Genomic DNA, 20,911 nt, shown 5'->3' with positions numbered 1-20,911 from the left:
ACAAGTTACTTTGAATTGTTTGTTTCTAAGATAGCTACCCGTCTTAGTGGGACTAGCAGTTCTGAATGGACACTGGTTTTCCCGGAAACAAACACTACCCTAATTTTGTCCTCATGATACCTCAACATAGGCTAAACAAACTTTATCAGGATAGGCCTAGGCCTACCTCAGATTCTTCCACAGAATTAGCTTTTCCTTAGGCTTGGATTGCCTCATACTCGTATTGCATCAGACTACCTTAGATTTAGATTGCCTCATAAGTGATTTTGGACTTTCCTCAGGAGGATTATGGATTTTCCTCAGAAAGAATTTGAATCTACCTTAGAAGAACTTCGGATAAGACCTTAGAAATACTTCGAATCTGCCTCAAAAGAAATTTAGATAGGACCTAAGAAAGACTTCATATTTACCTCTAAATAGGCCTAAGATCCTGCCACTGGACACAGAGTTTCCAGGGAAAGCAAGATACAAATGTGCCTCAAAACAATGAGATTTTCTTCCACAAAGTCATCCTCATAAAAGTATGACTAGCACTTAGAAAATTTGCATCCACAAAGATTTCATCTCTACTTTAGATCAGAAAGATATATGTTCTGTTAAACTTGATCAATACTCTTTATATCACAACCTATTCTTCTTCCTTAGGTCTTCGTCTGCTCCATATACCTTATTGACTCACACTGAAATATTGCTCAAAATGTCCATGGCTAAGGTATATTTATATGGTTTGGAAGGAAGCCCTATTTTGGAGCCGACCTAAACCGAAAGACATAAAAATAATAATAATAATTAAAAAAATAAAAAAATCCTTTTAAAATAAAACACCATTACAAGAGACGACATGAGAATGATTGGGAATTGATTAACTATTTTAACCTTAAAAAGAATTGTCTTGACTGTCATGGAAGTCTACTTGTAAGAGGAGGCTTAAACTTCTTTAAAAGAATAATTTTGTCTTTCATAATAGCTCCTTTCAAGGTTGGCTTGGACACTTGAACTTGGGGCAAATTTGATCTCAAATTAGAGCTTCTTTAAAGGGAAACATTGTAATTCTAATACCATTGACACTTGGAGCATGAAATGGAGATACACCCATCCATTTGGGGCATCAATCTTTAAACTATAATATCTCTCCAAACAAGAAGACTCTCAAAACTTGCAACATGTCACATGAAATGGATTGATAAGGGCTATTAATCTAGGGTGTCCATGAACCATTTAACATCATGACAATTTATTTCAACAAATATTAATTTTTGAAGAGCTTGATTTTGATTTGGCAAAGGCATTGCCTCACAACCAACAAACATTCTTCCTCCTCTATCAGGAACCTTTGATTTTATGTCTTTATTCCTAAAACATCTCTTCAACTAAATGTTCTTATTCCCACATGATGACTACTCACCCTCAAACTTATTTCCATGATATTTATTCTCACTTGCGAAGTGCTTATTCCAACCATGCACCCGTGAATGTCCTTTTTCTGACTAATGCACCCCTAAGTGTTCTTATCCCGATTTCCCCTCTGAAGGGAAGCACTCAATATTTAATCAAGTGCAAATATTTAAGCATGAAAGATACCTGGTTTAAGAGATAATTATTCCCATTTAAGGAATGCTTAGTATATTCTTATTCCAACTTGGAGGAAACCTAAGATATTCTTATTCTTGGTTAATTTATTTTTATGCTATGGATAACTATGGGTATGAGGATTCATTATTCCCCATGAAACTTTACATGGGAAAATATTCATTTTGCATGGAAAAAGATTCAGCTCCATGCACTAGCATAAGTCCTAGTCCCCATCTTCTTAGTTAACAACGACAACAAGCATAAGTACACCTAATTTTGTTGTACATATAACTAACTAGTTCCATGTCTATATGCCTAAGTTAAACAATTATTTGTACTAGGGTCGTCTCCATGAAACCATTTCTCATAATTTAATAAGTTATCTACAATTATTTTCATTTTTCAATGCTTCACTAAACTAAATTGAACAAAATCATAAGAAATATTTATTGTGCCTTGTAAACAACCTTATGGAAGGATGAACCTAAGCAACCAACCATCCTTCTTGCTCTCTTGCCCCATCGCTCCCTTTCAAGTTGCAACAACTTCGTGGTAAAATGATTCATCAAATCATGACCTTGTTCCAATGGCCTCCCCTCCCCTCCTTTAGGAAAACACTAGTACAATGGTACCGATGGACCGAATTCCAATCCTCTGGGAAAACATCCACGCTCGATGTAATGGGTTATGTCTTTAACAAGGTATAGATCCCATCTAACTAGAATTATGTTTAACCAGTTTTGTGAGAGCCTCACTTGTAAGTAAAATTATTTGCAAGCAACCTATATATCCTATGCCTGAGAAGAAAATTTACAAACTATAGAGAAATTCAACTGATACAATTCAAATTGTTAGAGAATTATTGAAGCTAGTTAATTAGCTTGGAAATTACTGAAGTGGGATGATTAGCTTGGATTGGATATGGTTTTGTGGCGCTCAAAGATCTAGATCATGGATGCTTTATCTATTCTTTATGTTTCCTTTTTCATCTTTGGAAACACTTCTTCCTCTTTGTGATCGATCTTGAATGAAGTAGGCAGTGGAGCCCTACTTGCATGCAGTTCATTGGCTCGATAATGGTTTTATTTTTATAAGGAAAACTACTAAATCTTGAGATAGTTATGGCTTGTAATAAACATTATTCGACAATACTATAGATCTTGGTGTTGAAGAATCTAGGGCATTTAGGTTAGGGTAGGATTCTTCAGGTGATGATAACTACTTGTGAGGTACTTTTTACTTTTTCTTATTAGCACAATCTTCTCTTGTTATTAGTCTATATTCTTTTACTTCATCAAATAGTTACCAAAACAAAAGAGACAAGAACACAAAATATTGGCTCTCTGCGAGGGCCAAAACCTCTCACTCTTTGAGAGGAAAACACGCACAAATTCTTCTTATATAGATTCCAATTGATGAATACCAAGACGAAGACCCTTTACTTATAAGCCACTCCAAGACCAATACACCAATCCTCTTCTTCTTCATTGCTGAGATCATTGTCACTCCTGCAACACTGAGGCCATCACTACTGCACCACCGAGATCATTATTGTTGCATCATTGTTTTCACCTTTACCGAGATCTTCATCATAACAATGAGATATCTATACTGAGATATGTATATATATATATATATATATATATATATATATATATATGAGAGTTGCACCGAGATTTTCATCAATATCATGATCTTATAACTATGTCTCCATCAAGATCATGATTGTATCTATACCGAGACCATGATTACATATATGCCGAGATTATGACTGCATCTAGAATGTTTGTTGAGAGAGAGTTTGCCACTGTGGGATCATCGAGATCCTCCTCATCACAAACATGTTGAGACTACAAAGGGATAGGTATGTTTTGTAGTTTCCATAGATATCTTACCATTTCCCATCCGAATAACACTTAGATATATCTGAACCTCATTCTACCTCTGCCCATCGCATTCAGAGATGACTGTAGATTCATTCGAATATCAGATAAATATATCCAAATCACTGTACTTGCAGCTAGCCCTTAGACCTTTTCGTTGTTCCATTATCATTTTTTCTCACTGCTCCTTGCATCTGAATTAGTTTATGTTCTAGGGATCTGAACTGTATTCTTGTTATTACCCATCCGAATTCTGAGGATAATCTAAATTCCTGAACAAAGGAAATGTAAATTACCTTGGTGCCTATATACAGTGGTTTCCCATCATAATTAATCTGACTTGAGTGTATGAAGAGACGTGTCTCTGTATAGTGAGCCGACATGAGGAGTGGAACTAATGCTTGTCATTGGAGGGCTTCTAGACACCTTTTTTGACTCATATACATGCTCAAGAAAAGCTATTCATACATGACATTAATTTTATGACTCTAATAATAAATCCTAAGGCTCTCAATGGGAGCCATCTAAAATAAAATCACTTGCTCATGAAACCCATGAAGCAAGGTTTACAATAATAATTGTATTTTCTTCATTACATCATTTACAAAAGTCACAATTACATGTCATTATGAAGACCGAACCTAGTTACATTTTACAACACTCCCTCTTAACTAGGGAGGTATTCATAATGGTACTTGGTCATTCGCAATCTAAATAATTTCTCATAAGAAGAATCGGATCCATAACCCACATGTATAGTATCATAGTAACCAACATTGTTTCCACAGTAAGGCCTTGATTGGCCGGTCTATCTTTCATTAGATTAGAGAACAATGTTGGCGAGACCAATGACTATAGACACCTTCATCATTGTCTCTCAAGGTATATACCCACCCGTTTGTTCATTGAGTATGACATTCTAGTACTATTCTTATCTTTGGTTCCCAACCCTCAAAGAATATTGTTCCTCTTTCCTACTCTTATCTTGGATTACCTACACATCCTCAAAGAGCATCAGATGCTAGATGATTACCCACTCCTTCATTCTTTCTTCCCAAGTGAAGACAAGAATGTTGTGTCTATCTCTCCCTTTCAACTAGGGAAGATATGCCCATTCCTGTAAAGGAATGTACCTAAGCTCCTTCTAGCCAGGAACTTGCCCAAGCTCCCTCTTAATTAGGGACTTGTCATAGCTCCCTCTTAACTAGGGACTCTCCTTTTCATTAGCAGCTTCTTCTTCATGGGTCCTTCAGCCTCTTGATCAATTTCTTTCCTTGATGTCATGAAATTAAATCGAGTTGCTTCCCTGTAGAGCATTAGACATCGATCACTTTCCTCCTCGGTTCATCATGTCATTCCTTTCTTCGTGGAAAGTGGCCTTCTTGGTACATATCTGGAACCTTCTTCATATGGCTACTTCTTTCTCATCATGCGTCTTTTAGGAATTTCCATTCACCACATGAATGCTAGTTGTACTTGCACTTACAACTCTTGTTCTTGTAGCCCTGCATGAACTCATCCAGATATTATTAAAGAAATCAAAACATAACATTAAATCAAATAGTACCTTACGAGATGGCTTCTTCATCATGACATATTCCTGTAGGTATCAGCATCCTGCATACATGTTGACACATCTCCCAAAGATATTCATTGTCAAGGGTCTCCATCTTTTTTAGACATTCATCAGAGTTTTCATATCTTTCCGGGATATTTCCTAGTCAAATGTTCTTGGTCTTTTAGATGTTGATCGCCTTCATCATGGTTGCATATCTCACAATCTCTTCTCTCCTTATGCATTCCATTCCTAGGAGATTCCAATCAGAGTTCCTTAATTGTAGTCAACCACCTCATACTTCATATGAGGACATATTATGTTGATTTCATCTGGTGTGACTCATGCCTTTATTCATCTTCTTAGAGGAGGAGATATCCTTTCTTCAACCATGCTTCTGAAGATAGAAGTAGTGATCCATGTTACCTGCAACCATATGACATTATAATATTAAACACAAGCATACATACCTCATTTATCTTTACGTCATCTAGGCCTCTTTCAGCAGCTTCCTTGATTAAAGTGTCTTCAATCCCTTGATCTTCTTCATCTCTTATGTCATCATACCATCATCCATGAATTCCACAAGTTTGAGTTCCTGATGAAACACTTACTTCCTCTCTAGATTAGTGAACCCTCTGATGAGGATTCTATGAGAGGATCTTGAGGATCTTTCATATCCCCATCTGGCAAATGTTTCATTGTTGACTTGATGTATGATGAGCCTTATCCTGGATGACTTCATCCTTTCCTTCAATGTCCAATGAGGTTCCCAAGAGCTATATCCTTCATGTTTGACTGTCATGGATTTTGTTCCTTCTGTCCTTCATGATTCCCATGGTGATGTTACTAACTCTTGTTTCTAATGCTTCCATGATGCCACGATGCATTTTATTATTTATCATGGTCATATCTATAACAAAATATTTAGGAGCTTATGATAAGACCCTTTTGTGATGGATATCTCAATCATAGTAGATATTTGTTACTCCCTCTTTCTTTGGCCCATTTCTTCAGCTTCCTCCATATTTTCAGTGATATGAGCTTTCTTTCCATAACATTGAATCTTAGTTATATTGTTCTGTCTTGTTTGAGGACCAAACTTCCCTTTCCTTTCTGGAAATGTTTGAGTCTTTTAACCTTCAAAACTTTTTCCCACAACTTGTCTTTTCCTATCTAGAATAGAGACCACAAGTTGTCGAATGAGGTAAATTTAGTGCATTTAAGAAAAATGATGGTTATCTTCTTATCGTCTCTCCCAAATCTCCCAATTGAGATCTTATAAAGATATCCCTTCATTATTTGATACCTTCAATTTTGTGTAGATCGGGTCTAAGTGATATGACCTTCTTTACTGCATTTTCAGAGAATATATCTTCTAGCATTTCATATGTCTCTTTGATGTCTCCTCTGCTACATAGGTATGAGAGGATCTTTGATTGATTTCATAACAATCCTATGAGTCCCTTGATACTTTTCCATGCATTCAAACAATGCTTGAACTTCAGAGACTTTTCCATAGATATCAATGACTTCTCTTTCGCGGACTATATCTATCCTACTTTCTTATGAAAGGAATTTCGATGACCCAACCAATTTATAGATATCCTTGCAAACAGGAATTCATTTAACCAAACTTGATTATAGAATGACATATGCTTACTTGACAAGTGAAGATGAACTATTATACTTGATCACTTTGATGATGGTTGAAGAATATGTATTAGAGCTTCCTCTTGGATGATCTTCTTTCAAATGAAAAAGCATTTCTCTAATAGAAAAGGTTACTCCTTTTTATGAGGATGATTTGTTGCTTCCTTGGAAGATCTTCTTCTAGGGCAAGGAGATGACCCTTGCTTGTTTCATAGCCTTGAAGATGATGACAATGTCTTCTCGCCTTCAATATGCTTCACCTTATTTTGTAGTGTAAATGAGAACTGCTAATAGGGTTTAGACGTTTTCCAAGATGATGTGATCTTCATTTTTAAGGTCCTTCAAGCTACCTTGCTTTGTAGACAACTTGATGAGGGTCTTGGTGGAATTTTGATGATGACTACAGAAACAAAAGCTCTTTCTGTTGTAGACTCTTCTTTGATCTAGGGTTTGATATTTCAATGTAGATCTTGATCCTTTTCTTTGATAAGCTTCAACTTTCTTCGATGCCCTTCTTGAAACTTGATCCTTGCATGTCTCTTTGTTGCCCTTCCTTTGACTTCAACACCTTATCTATGATACCATGTTGAAGAATCTAGGGTATTTAGGTTAGGGTGATATTCTTCGAATGATGATAACTACTTGTGAGGTACGTTTTACTTTTTCTTATTAGCACAATCTTCTCTTGTTATTAATGTATGTTATTTTACTTCATCAAATAGTTACCAGAACAAAAGAGACAAGAACACAAAATGTTGGCTCTCTTCCAGGGCCAAAAACTCTCACTCTTTGAGAGGGAAACCTGCACAAATTCTTCTTATAAAGATTCCAATTAACGAATACCAAGACCAAGACCCTTGAACTATAAGCCACTCCAAGACCAAGACACCAATCCTCTTCTTCGTCATTGTTGAGATCATCATCACTACTGCAACACCGAGGCCATCACTACTGCACTGCAGAGATCAACATTGCTGCATCATTCCTGCACCTTCACTGAGATCTTCATCATAATTATGATATCTCTATACTGAGATATGTATATATATAAATATGAGAGTTGCACAAAGATTTTCATGAAGATCGTGATCTTGTAACTATGTCTCCATAAAGATCATGATTGTATCTATTCGAAGACCATGATTACATCTATGTCGATATTATGACTGCATCTAGAATGTATGCCAAGATAGAGTGTGTCATTGTGGGATTCGAGATCCTTCTCATCACAAACATGTCGAGACTGCAAAGAGATAGGTCTGATCTATAGGTTCCACAAAGATCTTACCACTATCCATCTGAATAACACTGAGATGTATCTGAACCTCATTCTGCATCTACCCATCACATTCAGAGATGACTGTAGCTTCATTCGAACATCATAGAGAGATATCTGAATCATTGTACTTACAGCTAACCCTTAAACCTTTTCGTTGTTCCATTATCATCTTTTCTAGCTGCTCCTTCCATCCGAATTAGTTTCTGTTCTAGGAATCTGAATTGTCTTCTTGTTATTACCCATCCAAATTCATAGGATGATCTGAATTCCTCAACTAAGGAAATGTGAAGTACTTTGGTGCCTATATATAGTGGTTGCCCATCATAATTAAGCCAACATGAGTGTATGAAGGGATGTGTCTCTATATAGTGAGTTGACATGAGATCCTTATTCATTTCAAGTCTGACATAAGGAGTGGAACTAGTGCTTGTCGTTGGAGGGATTATAAACACCTTTGTTGACTCATATACATGCTCAAGAAGAGTTCTTCATACATGAAATTAATTCTATGACTCTAATAATAAATCCTAAGGCTCTCAATGGGAGCCATCTAAAATAAAATAACTTGCTCATGAAACCCATGAAGCAAGGTTTACAATAATAATTTTATTTTCTTTATTACATAATTTACAAAAGTCACAATTACGTGTCATTATGAAGACCAAACCTAGTTACATTTTACAATACTTGGGTGGGTTTACAATGACACGCCTTCACGCCTACGTTTCAAGGAAACAACCAGACACTATGGATCTTAGACAATGATACGATGGTACCATGGAAGCCTAGGGCAACACTATGGCTACGTTGTTCAACCTTTCAATGGTGGATAAAAACAAGGAAAAAATAGGGGCATTGGGTTCTATTCCCGCTTTTTTCAATGTCCTTAAAAATGGTAATCTTGTAGCACTACTTTCAAATGCTTACATGTGAGACATTGTATAGATGTCAAATATGGAACATGTGGAAAGTGGCTTTAGATATGTATAATATTTGCATGAAGCACCTACAAAGTCTCTAGTTCCTGTATTTTAAGTATGTTGATGATATGTGTGTCATGTGTGAATTGATGTACAGGGGTGTTGACAGTGCTGGAAATCTGTCAACCAAAGGGATCTCCCCAATATGAAGTCCCAACTAGACCTCACACCATTTGGTGTAGGAGTCCCATACGGTATAAAGGCCTGGTTTCCAAATACTCAAAGATCTACCTTGGCTCAAGTTGTCAACACATGAGAGTGTTACATTGGTATCTTCAAATAGAAAGATAAGTGTGCCTGGTGAGTGCATAATGTAATTGTTTCAAGGTGTTGAAATTAGCAACAAGAAATGTTAAAAATAGAAATGCTATAAATAGCATTTCAGGTACCAGTGTTGGAGATAGCAACAAGGAATGATAAAATAGAAATGCTAAAAATAGCATTGCTATAAATAGCATTTCGGGATACATTCCAATTTTAATTAGTCCCTAAACTAAAACTGAGAATTAAAATTTGAATTTGATCTTAGCAGTTGTTTGTAAAATAATTAATTAATTCATCTTGAGTTAATTAGTTGTAGAAAATCAAACATGAAGTCTATGTGAAGACATGCAACAGTTTCCCCTTTGACTGAGGAAGTTATCCCTTGATTAAGGAGATCAAGATGAGTTGTACTTTGAGTTGTAATTAGTTAGCTCAGTTACCTGAGTTAAGTCCAGTTAGATTAGTTCCAACAGTTTGTGGAACTGATTGTGAGTTCAGTTAGTTAATGCATGCATGCATGTAACTACTGCACTTTATATAACTAAATATTCTCTCATAAATAATTCATGCATGTCAGTTCAGTCAAAGACCCAGTTGAGATCAAAAGAAGGGACAGTGTACTATTAGTTGGAGGATTTTTCCTATATAGGAAACTCATCCATGTAGAAGGAATCATCTCCTTCAGGATTGCACAGTTACTTCTGAGTTTGGTGAGTTGTGTGAGAGGTGAATTCACACAAGTGGCAGCATTGGACCCCTAGAGAAACTGTGCAAGGAAATAGGAGGCTTGGAGGGAAGAGGAGAAGGTTTGTGAGAAGCCTTTGACTGTCTATGAGCAGTAGAGGGATTGTACTGAGAGCTGGATAGCTTGTGAGCTAAAGCTTTGTGTAATCTAGACATATTTCCACTTGTATGATAATACAGAGATCGGGGTTTTTAGCTGAGGCTTTCCCCAGAGTATTCTTCTATGTTCATGTGTGATTGATTTCTCATTCTCTGTTATATGTGTTCTATTTGATCTTGCTCATATTCGATTAAGCTTCTGCAAAGTTTGTTGTAGAAGTAGATCTTGTATTTTGCTTTAGTATATTGCATAATCTGTTGATCTATGGTGAGAAATTATACACAAGGTTCTCTTACTACAAAGGGGGGAGAAAAGTGAGCCTCTAAGTGAGAGGTAATAGTACCACTCAGGAAGAGACACACACAAACCAGGGATGGTCTGTCCAGCATCCAACAGAATAGTCCATAGCAAACGCGACAGTCGTTAAAACCAAAGTACAAGGGAAGACCCATCCACCATCCAACAAAGTAGTCCACAACGGATGTGGCGGTCGTTATAACAAGGAAGTGAGGAAGGTCTATCTAATATCCTGTGGAGTAGTCCATAAGGATGAGACATCATTGATAACCAATAAATCACATTCCCAACAAGGTAAGTACTAAAACAACTAAAATAGTTCAACTATATTAGTACATGTGAAACGAACATGAATTACAAATTATGAAAGAATAGTCTTACAAACAACTACAAAACATGCATGAAAACATGCTAGCTTGAACAGGTTTCTGTTTTAAGCAAAAGTTCTGAGACACATATGTACATCATACATCACTAGCCCCAGTAGTGGTACATTGGAGCCACTCCTTGCTCCTCAAAGAACTGACTAAAAACTCTCTATGCTTTGTGGGAGGAGCCAAGGTGAAAAGTACCTTGCTCATATAATGAAGGGTGTATATATAGCCAAGGGTGATGATTGACCCTTGTGACTCTTGCACTACCCTCATGACCGTTCAACTTCCTATGAATTTTCAACTGACATGACTCTTCATCTTCATTTTGTGTCCATTGGACTTTCACTTTACATTGCATTCGGTTATAATAGATATGTCCCATGGTAGTGATGTGGCCTTGACAAATCATGACACAACTTGACATGACATTGTTGACATGGACTCACTGGCTGTGGTGGAAATGTCAAGATGTTGTTGACGTTGAGCGTTGGATGTATTCTTGGATGTGCTTTGTCTTCACCTCTGCATGGCTTGATGTCGTGGGGTCTTTAATGGTATTTGTCTTGTAAGATGGTTACATGCATGTGTTCCTTTCGCTTGACCTTCTTTCATCCATCCAACTGCAAGTAAGTCTTCTAGAATATTCGCTCCTTCTTCATCCCGTTCACCATCTCGCCATGATCTATCAGTGTACCTATTCCTGCAATTCACTCATGACGAGATGACATTAAATCCAAAACCTCCTAGTCTAAGATGATGCATTATTTTCCATGGACCGAGCTTGGGATAGATGATATGGGGGAGAGAGCCTAGTAATTGTGCACCGTGCAATTCTACATGACAGGGAGGGAGACTGGTCACTGAGACTGCACAGAGCCCATCTCAGGCTTCACTGAGGAACTCTGGGGCATAGTCTTTAGTGTCATGGAAAACTATGCAGTGGCCATTGGGAGGCAGGATTGAATAGTTGAGGTCACTAGTGGCAGATGCAAGGTGGGACCTTGGGGCACCTCTATGCAATTTTCTGAGGGAAGACAACAGAGGGCAGCAGAGGGACTAGATAGGATAGTTTTGCACAGTTTCTGGGAGCAATGAGTCCTGCCTGATGGAAGTCATTAGAAGGACATCTCTACACATTTCTAGGAGGAAAAGAAGGCTCAGGTATCTACGAATTGCGGAGTTCCAGCAGGCAGGGAGGAGGCTTGATGACTGATCCTACAAAGTGCACAGTTCAGGTTGGGCTTTGAGGTAGTTTCTGCGTAATTATGGGAAGGGAGGCAGACTGCTCATCTCCGGGATTGCACAATGCAACTGTCCTGGGGGATAGCCTCAAGAACTGTACAGTTCTAGGTAGCAGAGAAGCACCACTGAGGGCTCAAACTGGGTAGTGCAGCTCAGTCAAGGTCTGGTGAGATGGGGTTTTCTGGTCAAAAGGATTTTCAAAAAAATGGCTAAGTGTGGGAGGCAAGTGAACTTGTGAGGACTTGACATTGTGATCACATACTTAGCATACTTTGACAACATGAAAACATAGACCACTGGGGAAACAAGACAAATCATTGCCCTCTGTGAGATTGTCTAGAGTGAAAAGTGACAAGTGCGACACTTGGGATAGACCTTTGGACGATCGTGATGACACTTATGCGACAATGCTTACAACTTTGTGTATGAGTGCGATAGGTGTTTACATAGCTAGGATGACTTTTATACACAAAGACCAACCTTCATGGTCACCAAAATGGTTCGCAAACATGGCATAACAATCAAACATGTCAAAATATGACAATTTATCCAACAAGTGAAAGGAAGCAAGACACATAGAGGAAACACATGGATTTTAGTGCTTACAACCATGCATTTCATTGAAGACAGAATGATATGACAATGACAAGTAGTCCTTCAAACTACACTAAGATTTTTATTTCAAAATATGTGTTTTGTCTTCCATACATACCCTCCAAAGGGTTTTACAACAAATCGAGTCTTCATGCAGTCCCGATCTTCTATCATACCTTGGGTTCCTTAGTCTGCTTATCATTCTCCTCGGCTCCATGAGATTCATATAGCATGTCATCCTTCTTTGTGGCCTCTAAGAGACACAATTGTGCAGTTTCAGAAGGCAGTGATTGTTGTAGGATGAGGCCTTGGGAGGACACATCTATGCAATTTCAGGATGCAAGGTGTTGAGTCTTGAAAATGTCATTCATTTCCATTACACTTTCACTATTATGTCCATTATATCACCTCCATTTCACCTCCATTTCACTACTATGTCACCACATTCATCCCACTTTCATTATCATTGGGCCACATTTATGTTTTTCCAATCTTTACTAATTCTAAGCCTTTTAAGTGAATTTGTGGTTAAAAATTAGAAAATAATGTGCATATGCTTATACCTAACAAATGGGTTGAGATTGTTGACATGTGTAGGTTGAAAGGAGGCTTCTAGAAGACCCTTATGTGGCACCCTAAGGCCAAATTCGAATTTGAGTGGAAAGAATCATGGGATCATGAGGATATGTGTCACATCTCCTAATTGTATTGTAACTCTAAGAAGACATGTGTCTTATCAGTTCCTATTTTGATTAGGACTCTAGAGGTAGAGGGAGAGATTCATGGACTCTCATTAATGAGATGGCTTCTCATCTTTTTGTATAAATAGGAGATCTCTCCCCTTCATTTGTTAGCTTGTTAGTCTTTTAGCTTGTGAGTTCTTAGCTTGGAGTTTGTAGTTCTTCCTTGATGGCTTTTGAAAGCTTTGGACAACCTTGTTGTACTTTGTAATTTTGAAAAATTTGAATAAAGCTTTGATGTTCTCAACATGGAAGGAGATGTGAAGTAGATGTCATGGAGCATATTAGAATGTAAGGTAGAGTAGATTTCATTTTGTAAATTTTGCTTTGATTTCATTATGTCATTTGATTGCTTTCAAGTTTGATAGATTAGATTTTTCATTCATGCAATTTTAATTCATGCAAGTGTGTTCAACCGGTTGATTGTAGATTAGTAATGCACATAGCTTTTTAATGACTAATGACATGACGGAATCATCTTGTCCTTCTGCTGATTTATTTTCTGAGTTCTAATTCCAGCATTGTTATTTCTTTCAGCTTTGTTTTGCTCATTTACTTTCATGCAAATTTAGATATCATATTACTCAGCTTGTTTATGATTACTCCCCATAGGCAGATTGAGTTGAAGGGTAAAGGATCAGAACAGGGGTTGAAGTAGTGTGATTAGTTAAATCTTAGTTTCCTTTTATGTAATTTAATTTCCTACAATTTAGATATCATATTACTCAGCTTGTTTATGATTACTCCCCATAGGCAGATTGAGTTGAACAGGGGTTGAAGTAGTGTGATTGGTTAAATCTTAGTTTCCTTTTATGCAATTTAATTTCCTGCAATTTAGATATCATATTACTCTGCTTGTTTATGATTACTCCCCATAGGCAGATTGAGTTGAAGGGTAAAGGATCAGAACAGGGGTTGAAGTAGTGTGATTTAGTTGCTTTGCTTTCAGTCTTTGAGTTGCTTTAAGTTCAGTTTTTACTTTCTTTTTCATACAGCAACAAGGATATTGGGTTTCATAGTCACTAGCTCATTGATTGGTTGTTGCATTCCATTTTGATTGAAGTAGCTGCATATTTACACTTCTGTTCAAGTATTAATTCCATCAATAACATGTTTTGAGATCTTTTGAAGTGCTAAAGTTTTGGAAGTTACCGTTAGGGACATAGGCCTTAGGCATTGTCTTGAAATCTCTATCCATACTTTTCCTTTAAAAGTATTCTTAAGACCTTAGAATAGGATTTCCATTTGCATTAGACACTTTAGGAAACCAACAAAAACAAAACCCCAAAACAAAATAAAATCTATAAAACAACGAAGTAAGAAAAAGGTTAACTAAGCACATATGGTGCACCACACTTTATCAGTTTACGATACCCGGATTGATAATTTATGTAGAGCAATTTAAGACGTTAAATTGACTAGACATTTTGGCGTCGTTGCCGGGGAAGTGTAATTAGGAGACCTTATTTCTTACATCTTAAAAAAAAAAAAAAAAAAAAAAAAAAAAATTTCTTGAGTATGCTCTCCTCCTGCACTTTGTGTGATCTGGAGGATCAGAAAAAGGATTGTTATGTAAAAAAAAATTAATAATTCTTGAGTATGCTTTCCTCCTGCACTTTGTGTGATCTGGAGGATCAGAAAAAGAATTGTTATAAAAAAAGAAAAAAATAAATAAATAAAGAGGAGACAAAATAAACTTCATCATTTCAATTTATTAAAAAAAAAAAAAAAAATTGAAACTCAACTGCTTTGATAGGTTCAAATTGTCCAAAATTGACTGGTTATGGTTTGTAGTGGTCCTCAAAACACTGTATCCTGTTTTAATAAGGTTTTGCAACTTAGCTGCGGAAAGTGCCCTGATTCCGCAGCTAGTTGAGAATTCCGCAGCTGTTTCAAGGTTTAGCAGGTTACAAATGTCCAATGAAAAAACCGACCACATGGGCATCTCCAGAATTGTCCCGACATGGATCCTATCCTAGTCACCCAGCTCAAATCGATGAAAAAACCCGCCTAAGACCTCAGTCAAAGTCCTGTTTTTAGCATGTTTTTCTTGAAGTCTTTGCTGCCTGAAATTGAAAATCGTTAATCATTTTTATAAAATTTTACAATTTCAGAGAAGACCAAAAAAAAAAAAAACAATCTATGCCTATCTTCAATCCTAGCTTCCACTGTGGCTTCAAAAAAAAAAAAAAAAAATCTGCCTCCCTGATCAAGCTTTGGCCTGAAACAAACCTGCAACATAAAAAAAATGCACTGTATATATGAAAAAAAAACCAAGGGATCGAATGTTAAATGATTAGGTAACAATGAGGAGGTGAATGCAAATTTGTAGAATCCATGTTAACTCCATCAAGGGGCCTCGACATTTCTTTTTAGAGGCTGAAATTTATTTCAGGTGTTGAGCTCCTTGTTTGAAGACCGAATCATGCATTTTTGGAGATAACACTCCAGGTGTGTCACTTCCTCTAAAGCTAAGTTCCATGCCCTGTCTCTCTTCAGCGTGCACCTCAAAGCACCCTTTCTAATCCATAATCAAATCTGCAGGCGAGGTACATCAACATCCAAAGTAATCCATCTGAGAGAGAAAAAAAAAAAAAAACTCTTCGAGGGAGGGGTAGCTTGTTAGATGGGAGACTATCGTGTCTGCTTCCGCTGGCCCTGTAATCCTATCAATTAAGCCAATCAATCATGTTTGTCCTTCCTGCCCATGCCATGCCATTTATCAATACGCAACAAGATGTGTGTACTGTTCTGTGCATTCATTTTTTTTACTGTCAGCATAATCAACTTGTGGACTGTTCACTCCCGCTCCGTGAAGGTGGACCACCATTAGTGACAAGCACAACTAAGGCAATTACGCAGCAAATCAAACCAGAAGGCCGAATGCAACAATTTGTAATAATGCAGAACAGTAAAAAATGTTAACTCAGGAAAAACGCAAAACACTGAAAAACGTCAAATTTCAAACGTGCGATTTTCCAAAATGGAGACGAATCTGAAAAAACTAAAACATGGGTTTTTTCACCAGCTAGGTTAATTAGATAACCCAGAAACCATTTGAAGAAATTTGTGGCGGTCTGGGAGAAATCCTCGGTTCTTTGGAGCCTCTTTTTTGTCGCCGCGTGAAGAAAAACAGAATTTGAGTTAATTAACTGATAGTTTGATGTGTGATTCAATTCGGCGTGCCTGAGGAAGGGAATTGTAATTGGGAATCAACTGTATGCTGGCACCTACTCTACCACATCTTCCACTCTTTGCCACCACGTCTCCTGCCTTTTTATTGCCACCTGTTGACAACAATCCTAATTGAAGACGACTCTCCATTATGTGAACCAGTGCAAACTGATCTGGCAATTTCAATCGAACTTCACTACTCCGCTCCATTCCTGCCACTTGTTCTCTGTTTCTCCATTTACCATCACTGGATTTTTCTCCATAAAACCATGTCAATTCCCCGCTAACACATAATGAATTTTCTTCATCCATCATTCACGCAGACGAATTGTTAGAACAAGAAGGAAAGAATGAGTCTGTTGTTGAGGGTAGAACCGGAAGGGCCCAAGTTTATGGAAGGGCCGGATGGTTATGGTTATAGGCTGTTTATCAAACTATAGTTGAAGTTTTGTTGCTCAGAAGTCTGATATAACTGCTACAACAGTGTAATTTTCGAAGCTTGGTCCTGAAAATAAATCCTCATACACTCAAAGGCTCAATAAGTGTTATCTTGTTTGTTTCTCAAGTGAGATTTTGGGACTGTTTGCATACTAATGGTGGGCTGATCTGAATCATATCAAAGTCTGGCGCATTATAATGGTATTCTTAAAATCATTGGTTTTCGTTTGACTTTGGAAATAATCTATCATTTTTGCATACTAGCTCTTGCATATTTGCACTCTTGCATAAGCATCTTTTTGATAGTTGAAGCGCTCTAAAATTGTTCCCATGCCTAATTGCTAAGTAAACAAAAGATTAAATTCATCTTCAAGGTTTATGATTCAGAAGGCAGTAGGAAAATGACACTTCGGGTATATTAAAAAAAAAAATTGAGCAGCATAAGAGTAGGTACCCTGGTATTCCATTTTCATCGCTAAAACTGTTTTGCTCCATATGCCATTACCATTCACAGAGTTCCTACATGCAGGCAATGAAGAAAATAATTTAAATCAGAAAACTAATGATTCAACTTTCCGCAGTTGGTTCAATTTTCCGCAGCTGTTTTGTTAAACTCTAGGTTGCAGGTGTCATCAAGTAAAACAAGCCACATGGGTAGCTGGGGGAATGTCAGTACATGGATGATGTCCTATTCATTTGATCCAATTAGATGAAAAAGACCCCGGTCAAAAGGAAGTCAAGTTGAGTGTTATCACTGAGTCGCCACACTAAGTCGCTGCATGTCAAGAAAAAATAAATATTTTTGAATCAATGAAATGAATAACTTATTTGCTCACTTTTCTGAAGGTATTGATTAATTTTGGATGAAAGATGAATGGCTAACTTTTTATTCAAGATTTTTAGCTACAGAAACTGTGCACATTCCGCAGCTAAAGTCCAATTCCGCAGCTGTTCTCCAATTCCGCAGGCAGAAAAACCTTATTGTTCAAATCAGCCTAACTATTTCATACAAAATCAGATTTTGATGATTTAAGTACCATTGGAAAGATATCAACAAGATCTACAGAATGGGAAATCCATTATTTGAGTTTGAAATGGCAAATAATGAAATAAATTGCTGAAAAGAAGCAACATCAACTTGAGGCACTAATTCCAAATCAAGTATAAATTCTTTTGATTTTTCCTTTGAGAACTTGTTTCACTAATACAAATTCTTAGTTTTGTGTGTAAATATCATAACTAGAGAGATTGGCCATCTCTCTCCTTTGATAATCTTACATTCCATTGCAGAAGAAGTATTAGTTTTTTTAGCAGGTTCCAGGAGGAAGGACAAATGACTACAAGAGAATGGTGTCTCTCTAAGAGACCAATTTGTTTCATAAGAGGATGATCAACAACAAAGAGGAAATATGTTGATGCAAAATCAGATCCAAACACTTGAAATACTTTCAGATGCTATTGTCTCCATCACATCTATACTTCATAATAAACTATTCACCTCATTCCACTCCATATTTTCCATTTACATTCACATACACTTTCCATCTCTTTTTGTCCATTCATAACCCACAAATAAAAGCAAGAGGCTCATTCATATGCTTATTTCCCATTGTCATTTCTACTCTCCATTGCCATCTTCCATTTTCATCTTCCATTTCCTGTAATTTTCATTCTGCAAATAAGCCTTGCTTCAATGCAAATTATTGAGTCCATAGTCCTTTGAGTCTAAGTTCTTTGTAAAAACACCTTGACGCTTGCATGCCTTAATGGCAAGTCCTCGTGCTGACAAACAATGGGAATACATTAATGTCCCTTGTTCGTTAGATCTTCTAGGTGACTCGACATCAGCAAATTCATTCATACCTAGCAAGATGTGTTTGGGCATCTTGACTCTCATTGTCATCAATGGTGAGAGTTCTCGTGTTGATTAGTGGCATCCATTAATGGCCACTAAGCCAACAATTTCCTACTATGTTCGACATCAGAACATCTTTTCACATAGTAGGAATTGTGCCAATGAGTTTTGAAGACATGAAGACTATTATTTTTAGCATTTTGGAGCAGATTCAGCAAGTTTTAGTAGAAGCAATAAAAAGTCATCTTATCTCTCTATCCATGACTCCTCTTGTTCAGCCACTTGAAGAAGAATATGATCAGAATTTTTCAGCCACCACACATACAACTCATCCATTCCAAAGGTTAAGTGAAGGTACGTCATTTTCTAACTTTTGACCATAAAATTCCATAAAAAGCTAGAATGATAATTGTTGGAAAAACATTTCTCTTCCTCATTTCATAAAATTGTCAATACCATCAATTGGGGGGGATTACATTCATATTCATATCTTGCCATGTCCATATCATATTCAGGAGCCCACATACTTCCAACATATATTTATTATTACATTGCTATTATGAGCATACAATCGCTTTTGAAAAAGTGCTTAAAGGATATAAATTGGATACAAACAAAATCATGGTTGTCACACAAGAACCAACCATCATGAAATCCAATAAAGATATACTTTGCAACAATAATCAAAATATCATTATGCAAAGTTCAAAGATCAAAATAGAAGGCAACAACAAAAAATGGTTGTAACACAAGAACCAACCATGTTGCAATTCAAGTGAAACACTTTGCAGAAATATGAAGTTATCAAATGATATCATGCAAAGTTAAGCCAAAGCTCAAGGATCAAAAGAGTTAATGTAATACATATTGCATGAGGACATGCAATAGCTTCAATTGGGGGGTATGTTGAGTCTTGAAAATGTCATTCATTTCCATTACACTTTCACTATTATGTCCATTATATCACCTCCATTTCACCTCCATTTCACTACTATGTCACCACATTCATCCCACTTTCATTATCATTGGGCCACATTTATGTTTTTCCAATCTTTATTAATTCTAAGCCTTTTAAGTGAATTTGTGGTTAAAAATTAGAAAATAATGTGCATATGCTTATACCTAACAAATGGGTTGAGATTGTTGACATGTGTAGGTTGAAAGGAGGCTTCTAGAAGACCCTTATGTGGCACCCCAAGGCCAAATTCGAATTTGAGTGGAAAGAATCATGGAATCATGAGGATATGTGTCACATCTCCTAATTGTATTGTAACTCTAAGAAGACGTGTCTTATCAGTTCCTATTTTGATTAAGACTCTAGAGGTAGAGGGAGAGATTCATGGACTCTCATTAATGAGATGGCTTCTCATCTTTTTGTATAAATAGGAGATCTCTCTCCTTCATTTGTTAGCTTGTTAGTCTTTTAGCTTGTGAGTTCTTAGCTTGGAGTTTGTAGTTCTTCCTTGATGGCTTTTGAAAGCTTTGGACAACCTTGTTGTACTTTGTAATTTTGAAGAATTTGAATAAAGCTTTGATGTTCTCAACATGGAAGGAGATGTGAAGTAGATGTCATGGAGAATATTAGAATGTAAGGTAGAGTAGATTTCATTTTGTAAATTTTGCTTTGATTTCATTATGTCATTTGATTGCTTTCAAGTTTGATAGATTAGATTTTTCATTCATGCAATTTTAATTCATGCAAGTGTGTTCAACCGGTTGATTGTAGATTAGTAATGCACATAGCTTTTTAATGACTAATGACATGACGGAATCATCTTGTCCTTCTGCTGATTTATTTCCTAAGTTCTATTTCCAGCATTCTTATTTCTTTCAGCTTTGTTTTGCTCATTTACTTTCATGCAAATTTAGATATCATATTACTCAGCTTGTTTATGATTACTCCCCATAGGCAGATTGAGTTGAAGGGTAAAGGATCAGAACAGGGGTTGAAGTAGTGTGATTAGTTAAATCTTAGTTTCCTTTTATGTAATTTAATTTCCTGCAATTTAGATATCATATTACTCAGCTTGTTTATGATTACTCCCCATAGGCAGATTGAGTTGAACAGGGGTTGAAGTAGTGTGATTAGTTAAATCTTAGTTTCCTTTTATGCAATTTAATTTCCTGCAATTTAGATATCATATTACTCAGCTTGTTTATGATTACT

The sequence above is a fragment of the Pinus tabuliformis genome, chromosome 2_2 (assembly GCF_031772625.1).
Source record: "Pinus tabuliformis cultivar Carrire ecotype Pingquan chromosome 2_2, CPIR1, whole genome shotgun sequence".
Classification (NCBI taxonomy): Eukaryota; Viridiplantae; Streptophyta; class Pinopsida; order Pinales; family Pinaceae; genus Pinus; species Pinus tabuliformis.
This window is presented reverse-complemented; position numbering follows the sequence as displayed.